This window comes from Cebus imitator, unplaced genomic scaffold, assembly GCF_001604975.1.
Source record: "Cebus imitator isolate Cc_AM_T3 unplaced genomic scaffold, Cebus_imitator-1.0 Scaffold237, whole genome shotgun sequence".
In the NCBI taxonomy this organism is placed as follows: Eukaryota; Metazoa; Chordata; class Mammalia; order Primates; family Cebidae; genus Cebus; species Cebus imitator.
This window is the reverse complement of record NW_016107552.1, coordinates 1672979-1681565: the sequence shown is the minus strand read 5'-3', so window position 1 is coordinate 1681565 and position 8587 is coordinate 1672979. Positions and strand designations below refer to the sequence as shown.

General features: G+C 51.6%; 1 protein-coding gene across 3 annotated transcripts in view; it reads right to left on the bottom strand.

Moving 5' to 3' along the window:
* The window catches only part of TPST2 (tyrosylprotein sulfotransferase 2), a 68574-nt gene extending 62044 nt beyond the window's left edge, over positions 1-6530 (bottom strand). For 2 of the 3 annotated variants that reach the window (XM_037727685.1, XM_037727684.1), the window contains exon 1: positions 6413-6502. The gene's annotated coding sequence lies outside the window, so the exon portion shown is untranslated. Of the gene's footprint in view, positions 1-6412 lie in introns of all 3 variants that reach the window. The other variant, XM_017498044.2, reaches the window with a different exon arrangement.
* Between the last annotated feature and the right edge of the window lie 2057 nt (positions 6531-8587).

Sequence of the window (8587 nt, the reverse complement as noted above, 5' to 3'; positions counted from 1 at the left end):
CGGAGGTTGCAGTGAGCCGAGGTCGCGCCATTGCACTCCAGCCTGGGTAACAAGAGCGAAACTCCGTCTCAAAAAAAAAAAAGAAAGAAAGAAAGAAAACAAAACCAAAAAAAAAGAGAGAGACTCTGGATCCAAATCCTACGTTTCCCACTTCCTAGCTGGGTGACCTTGTGCAAACTGCTTACCTCACTGAGCCTCGGCCTGTTCACCTCATATGGCTGTTGGGAGAATTAAATGACTTAAAGCACAGAAAGTCCCTCGAACAGTCTCCGGCACCGAGCAAGCCCTGTTGATATGGCTGTATTTATCATTGCTGCCTTTTGACAGATGGAAGAACTAAGGTTCACAAAAGAATATGTTCAAAATTCCAAAGAGCCTGGTCGGGCGTAATCCCAGCACTTTGGGAGGCTGAGATGGGTGGATCACAAGGTCAGGAGTTCCAGACCAGCCTGGCCAACATGGTGAAACCCTGTCTCTACTAAAAATACAGAAAGTTAGCCGGGCACGGTGGTGCGCGCCTATAATCCCAGCTACTCTGGAGGCTGAGGCAGGGGAATCGCTTGAACCCAGGAGGCAGAGGCTGTGGTGAGCAGAGATCACGCTATTGCACTCCAGCCTGGGCGACACAGCAAGGCTCCATCTCAAAAAATAAAAATGAAAAAAGAATTCCAAGGAGGCTGTCTAACCCCAGGGCCTCAGCTTCTGTCTGATACCACGGTAAGTGCTTTATTACCATTCCCTTCCATCCAACACCTCTGGGAGGTAGGACCTACTTCTACCTGTATTCAGCAGATGAGAAAACCAAAGCACAGAGAAACAGCCAACCAGCCCCAGAAGGACGTGGAGCACCCAGATTCTAACACGGGCCAGTGCCCCAGCTCCCTATCACACTGCCTGCTTTCTGGGCCACTGCCTGCTTTCTGGCTGCAGAAGCCCAGGTCAAAAGTCTGACTGATGCAAAAAGTCACTCAGCAGACGGGCTGGCTGCCCGCCATCTGAGCACACAGGATAAGATGTTCCTCTCCGGGCCATCAGCCCCAGACGTTCCCTAGGGCCTGCGGGCACTGCCCTCTGAGGTCCTTCCCTGCAATTTCTGGGGCTTGGCCAAGATCTCAGGCAGCTCTGAATGAATCATTCCCACAAATCCTCTTCTGGCTGCAGTCGGGGGTGGGGGAGTTCTGAGAGTGACAAGGGAGGGGGCAGTCATCCCAGACATAGGGAGGTGCCCCAGACAGGGCACATACAGGTCCTCAGAGAGCAAGGGGACTTGCAAGCAATAGGAACAGGCACCAAGTGTGGGGGCAGGAGCTGCTGCTACCCGGAGAAGCTTTCCTGGTGCCACGCGGGGCATCAAAGCCACACAAGCCACACCCATGTTTCTGAAAAGGTACATTCTGGTTACCAACCCCAGGCTGTGAAGCTGTATCTGACCTGCCACTCTTGCTACAAATTCCCCCACAAATTCACATCAATAACACATTTCAACAGGCCAACCGATGCCAAGGTGCTCCCACATTTTAGTTCTGAATGGCCTATGCCCATTCCTCAGTAGGGTACACTGAGACCCAGAGAGGGGCGGTTCCTTGCCTAGAGAGCCTTCCCACCCTGTCTCCATGTCCCTAGGCTGCTTTCTTTTCTTTTCTTTTTAAATATTTAATTGATTTTTGTGTATTGACCTAATACCCAACAATCTGGCCCTGTCACCTCGGCCTCCCAAGTAGCTAGGACTGCAGGTGCGCACCACCACGCCTGGCTAATTTTTGTATTTTTTGTAGAGATGGAGTCTCACCACATTGTCGAGGCTGGTCTCGAACACCCGGGCTCAACCAATCTGCCCACCTCAGCCTCCAAAAGTTCTGGGATTATAAGCATGAGCCATGCACCTGGCCTGGGCTGCTTTTTTTTTTTTTATTCTTTTTTTTTGAGGCGGAGTTTCGCTCTTGTTACCCAGGCTGGAGTGCAATGGTGCGATCTCGGCTCACCGCAACCTCCGCCTCCTGGGTTCAGGCAATTCTCCTGCCTCAGCCTCCTGAGTAGCTGGGATTACAGGCACGCGCCACCATGCCCAGCTAATGTTTTTGTATTTTTAGTAGAGACGGGGTTTCACCGTGTTGACCAGGATGGTCTCGATCTCTTGACCTCGTGATCCACCCGCCTCGGCCTCCCAAAGTGCTGGGATTATAGGTGTGAGCCACCGCGCCCGGTATGGGCTGCTTTTTTAATGCACAGAAATTCAGGATTTTAAAAAGACAAGCAAAGGCAAGTATGTAAAAAAGAATAAAATCACGAGGTGCCAAATACAGCAGGTGGGAGGTGTGGTCTCAACACCGTTCCCGAACAGCAGCTGCCCAGATGAACCAAGTTGCCAGGAAACTGGAAGACGCAGAGAAGTACTGGTTTAAGTTCCCGAAGCAGCAGAGTACAGATTCAACCTGGGGTGAACCAACTACCTTCACGGAACTCTTCCTCTGTGAACACGCGGGGCTCTGACCTGAGTGCCTCCTGTGCAGCTTCTTGCCGAAGCAAAGAGTGTGAGGGAAGAGATGCAGGGTCCTAGGAGTGGGGGAGACGCTGAGAATATGGGGAGGATGTGTCTGCTCACACCTGTACTCCCAGCACTTTGGGAGGCTGAGGAGGGTGGATCATGAGGTCAAGAGATCGAGACCATCCTGGCCAACATGGTGAAATCCCGTCTCTACCACTAAAAATACAAAAAATTTGCTGGGTGTGGTGACGCGCACCTGCAGTCCCAGTTACTCGGGAGGCTGAGGCAGGAGAATCGCTTGAACCTGGGAGGCGGAGGTTGCAGTGAGCCGAGATGGCGTCACTGCACTCCAGCCTGGGTGACAACTGAGATTCCATCTGAAGGAAAAAAAAAAAAAAAAAAAAAGAACTAAGCACCAACTCACACAGGACCCTCCTGTGGCCACCCAGAGAGGTCACCTTCAAAGTAGTGTGCAGGGTCCAGATAGGGTGTGGGCAGGACCAGACTTAATTTTGGGGTCAAAGGACAAGTCTTCCCTTTCAGTTATGGTCTAGGAGAGCCATGAAGGGTCTCCCTGGCCTCCACAAAGCCTCAGCTGGCAAGGGCCCTCCAGGTTGGCCTGGGGTGGGAAGATCCAAGCAGCTTCCGCCTTCCTCTCGCCCCCTTCTAATACTGTGTACCAGCTGCTGGGGTGGGCTCTGTGAGCCAATGGGTCCTACGCAGCCTCCCCTTGCTTCAGTATTTTCACTGTTGCTAGGTAGAACTGAAGTGTACACATGCCCAGACTAACCACTCTATAGGACTGATCTCTTTCCCTAACGGATGATCCCAGAGATGTTCCTAGTGACCTGCAGGATGCCCTTCCTTCTGGTGTTGAGGAACTTAATGTATTGTGTATTAGAAAACAAGAGGGGCACAGTGGCTCACACCTGCAATCCCAGCACTTTGGGAGGTCGAGGTGGGTGAGTCACCTGAGGTCAGGAGTTCAAGACCAGCCTGTCCAACATGGTAAAACCCCGTCTCTACTAAAAATACAAAAATTGCCAGGTGTAGTGGCACATGTCCATAGTCCCAGCTACTAGGGAGGCTGAGGTGAAACCCAGGACAGGGAGGCTACAGTGAGCCAATATCATGTCACTGCACTCCAGCCTGGGTGACAGAGCGAGACCCTGTCTCAAAAAAATAAATAAAAGAAAAATAAAAAATAGAAAAAAAAATTTTTTTTTTAAATAAAGACAGGGTTTCACCATGTTGGTCAGGCTGGTCTTGAACTCCCGACCTCAGGTGATCCGCTCGCCTTGGCCCCCAAAGTGCTTGGATTACAGGTGTGAGCCACCGCGCCCGGCCAGAAAAAAATTTTTTGAGACAAAGTCTCGCTCTGTCGCTCAGGCTGGAGTGCGATCGATCTTGGCTTACTGCAACCTCCAACTCCTGGGTTCAAGTGATTCTCCTTCCTCAGCCTCCTGAGTAGCTGGGATTACAAGTGCCACCATGTCTGGCTACTTTTTGTATTTTTAGTAGAGACAAGGTTTCATCACGTTGGACAGGCTGGTCTCGAACTCCTGACCTCAGATGATCCACCTGCTTCGGCTCCCAAAGTGCTGGGATCACAGGTGTGAGCCACCGCGCCCAGCCTGAAAATAGTTTATAACTTACACATCAAAGCCAGTGATTTCCAGGATTATGACTGCTTCAGAGAACACTAAATGTATTTAAGATTACCGGAACTCTCGTACACTGGTGGTGGGAATATATAATGGTACAGTTGTTCCAAAAAAACAGTCTGGCAGGTCCTCAAAGATTAAACCTGGGTAGGGCGGCTCACATTATAATCCCAGCACTTTAGGAGGCTGAGGTGGGAGGATCGCTTGAGTCCAGAAGTTCAAGACCAGCCTGGGCAACATAGTGAGAACCCCATCTCTACAAAATAAATAAATGAGTAATAAAATAAATAATTTTTAAAAAAAAGTTAAAGTTACCTATGACCCAGCCATTCCACTCCTACAAATATACCTGAGAGAACTAAAAATGTATGTCCAAAGACCTGTACATGAATGTTCATAGCAGCATTATTCATAACAGACAACAATGAGAAACAACCCAAATGTCCATCAACTGGATAAATGGGTAGAATGTGGTACGTCCATATAATAGAATATTACTCAGCCATAAAAAGGAATGAAGTGCTGATACATGCTACAAGAGGCTGAACCTTAGAAACAGTCTCTGAAGTGAAAAGCACCAGATACAAAAGGCCACATAGGATATGAAATGTCAGGCGCAGGCAAATTCACGGAGAATTTGAGAGTGGGTAAGGGGAAGAAAGGATTAGGGAGTGACTGTGAAACAGTGTTTTTTTTTTGGGCATGATAAAAATGTTCTAAAATTAGATGGTGGTGGTGGCTTCAGAACTCTGAGTATCCTAAAAACTACCGATAAAGGGTGAATTGTATGGTATGTGAATTGTATTTCAACAAAGCTGTTATAAAAAGTTTGCTTGAGATGTTTAAAAAATCATGTGATACAAAGATGCATATTAAGTAAATAATAGTACAACTGGGGTTCAGTGGGGTGGGGGGATTCAGAAATGATGCAACAATTCCTTTAGGGCCATGAAATAAACCCAGCTTTACTAGGCTAGAGCGGAAGGAAAATGGGTCGCCCGGGCCACATCGCTACTAAATCCAGTGTGAGTCACAGATCTGTTCAAATCCAGAAGCCTGCCTTCACCATCAGACCACCTGCTGGGATGAAAGGAGTATCAGATGCAGGCTAGGGAGAGGTGTCCACCCACAGCCCAGTCCCGCAGACAGATAAAAGGGCCGGCTATCTCTGTGGGGTTCAAAACAGGAAGCACCCAACAATACCAGAAGAATGCTAAGGAAGGCTTCCCGGAGGAGGTGCTGCCTGAGGGGGCTTCTGTAGGATAAGTAGGCGTTCACCAGCCCGCCTCCTCAACATCCCCATAGGACATTAAGTCAGGAGGCCTGTGGATGAGTTTCAGCTCTACATAATCCTAGCTGTGGGTCCTAGGGCCACGGGCAGGTGACCTCTCCAAGCCTCAGTCTCCCCATCTGTAAAAGGGGAAAGGGGCAAGATGTTAAGCATGGTGCTTTCTAATGACTGTGCCGAAGTGGATGGTTCCTTCCCTAGTGAATAGGCCTTTGAGTGAGAAAGCCAGACCTCGACCTCTGTCCCATCTAATAACGACTTTGCCAGGGCAGGCGTGCTCGGCGTCTGAGCCCAGGCTCCCGGTCCCCTGCTCCCCTCCCTCCCAGCCCCAGCTTTCCGGGCACCTCCCATTCAGCTCACACGGAGAGGGGTTTGGGGCGTGAAGGGGTGGGATCCTCAGGTCAAATTCTGCTCCGCTCCCCCCGAGTGACCTCCAAGTTCACTAGGGCTCCCCAACCCCGTGCTCCCGACGCCCACCTCCCCGGCCGGCGATTTCCGCCACCCCTCCCCCCCGCCTCCACTTCTGAAGCTCCTGGCAACTCCACGGCGGCCGCAAGTTAACTTCCACGCGCCTCGCCGCCCGCCTGGGGGTCCCCGCGCGCCTGGGCGGGGTTGGGGACTCCGAAGGCGGGGACGCGCCGCCCTCCCTCCCAGTGCCCCCCCAACAGACGCTGCACGTCTCCCAGGAGCTGGGTCCGAAGCGGGAAGCGCGGTAACCGGGGCCCGCTGGGTGCCGCACCCCGCGGAAGGCGCCCGGGACGCCGGGCGGGTGCGGATCCCAGAACCGCCCGCCCGCGCCGCCTGCCTGCCTCCGAGCTCCCAGCTCCAGCCCCGGAGCCCCGGCAGCCGCGCCGGGCCCGGAGGCAGCCGCCAGGACCGAGAGCTGCCCGGCGCCAGACACCGACGCGCACGCGCCCCGCGCCCACGCCCCCGGCTGCGGCCCGAGGTCCCCCGCGCCGCCCCGGGGCCACCTACCGTGCCAGGCGCAGCGAGGCAGCCCCGCGAACCCACCGACTCCCGGCTCTCCAGCCACCCCGGCCGGGGGAGGAGGAGGTGCCCGCGCGGGGGCGGGGCTGCGGCGCCGTGACGTACGGGGGCGTGTCCTAGACGCGGCCCCGCCCACGCTCCGCCCCCTCCACTCCGCCTCGGGACCACGAGGTGAGCAGAGGCTACCCCGGGAGTTTCCCGGCCCTGCCGCCCTGGAAGCCCCTGTCTGCACGCTGGCTTACCCCTGGGACGGGCAGCTCACCACTTCTCCCAGACAGCTCTGTTGAAGAGAATTTCCTTTCTGCCTGTAAGCAGTGAAGTGGAATGGTCACCAAAAAGTGGTGTAAGAAAAGAAATGAAAAGTAGCCCTGCAGCGGGGTGTATTTGGGCGATTGTTTGTGTAAAACACAGGAAAAAGAAAGTGGCCTAATGTATATTCATACACATCAGTGGTTTGGGAGGGGGTGACTTTGCCCTGACATCCCTCCACCACCCCAACATTTGGCAATACCTGAAGTATTTTTGGTTGTCATAACTGCGGAAGTGGAGAGGTGCCACCGGCGTCTAGTGAGTAGAGGCCCGAGATGCTGCTAAACATTCTGCAGCGCACAAGACACAGTTTCCACCCCGCCCCTGCCACTACCCCAGCAAAGAAACATCCAACAAAAAATGCCAAATAGCGTAGGGGTTGAGAAACCCTGATATACATGAATGAAATAAAACTCCTGGCTATAACCTTTCAGCGCTTCTGTTTCTTCATGTGTAAAATTGGAAAAATAATAGACCTACCTATGCATCATACGCTTGTGCACTGAATACCTGAAGAAAAGGTAGGGTAGGCATGCAGGTTTACTTTTAACTGTGAACCTTGGTTCTTTGTTCTTTTTTATTTGCCACATGTATATATTTTGGCAAACTTTCTATTTGCCATATGTATATATTATCTGCTTAAAATAAATTTCTGGATCAGGTGCAGTGGCTCACACCTCTTAATTCCAGCACTTTGGAAAGCCAAGGTGGGAGGATCACTTGAGGGCAGGGGTTCAAGACCAGCCTGGCCAAAATGGTGAAACCCTGTCTCTACTAAAAATACAAAAATGACTTTGGGAGGCTGAGGCGGGTCGATCACCTGAGGTCAGGACATCAAGACCAGCCTGGCCAACATGGCAAAACCCCGTCTCTACTAAAAATACAAAAATTAGCTGGGGGCAGGGGTTGGTGTGCACATGTAGTCCCAGCTACTCAGGAGGCTGAAACAGGAAAATCAATCGCTTGAACCCAGGAGGCAAGGGTTGCAGTGAGCTGAGATTACTCCACTACACTCCAGCCTGGGCAACAGAGTGAGACTCTATCTCAAAAATATATATATGTATGTATATATATATATGCATAAAATCCCAGCACTTTGAGAGGCCGAGGCGGGCAGATCATGAGGTCAGGAGTTCAAGACCAGCCTGACCAATGTGGTGAAACCGTGTCTCTACTAAAAATACAAAAATTAGCCTGGTGTGGTGGCACAAACCTATAGTCCCAGCTACTCAGGAGGCTGAGGCAGGAGACTCGCTTGAACCCGGGAGGCAGAAGTTGCAGTGAGTCAAGATCTCGCCACTGCACTCCAGTCTGGGTGACAGAGCCAGACACCATCTCAAAAAGAAAAAAAATAAATACAAAAATGTTTGGGGCATGGTGCTGCTCACCTGTAATCCCCCCTACTTGGGAGGCTGAGGCACGAGAATTGCTTGAACCCAGGAAGCAGAGGTTGAAGTGAGTAGAGATCACATGACTGCACTGCACCTTGGGTGACTATACATACATACACACACACAGCGAGAGAGAGAAACTAAGGCACACAGATATTAAGTACTTTGCCCATGGCCAGCCATGTGTTCATTCATTGCTCATTCATTAATTGATTCATGTGTTCAGTAGTTAGTGCCCGCCATATGCAAAATGCCTCCATGGAGCTAGCTATTGCTGATCTGGAAACAATAAAACAGTATTATATAGGGCCAGGCACGGTGGCTCAAGCCTGTAATCCCAGCACTTTGGGAAGCCGAGGCGGGTGGATCACGAGGTCAAGAGATCGAGACCATCCTGGTCAACATGGTGAAACCCCATCTCTACTAAAAATACAAAACATTAGCTGGTCATGGTGGCAAGTGC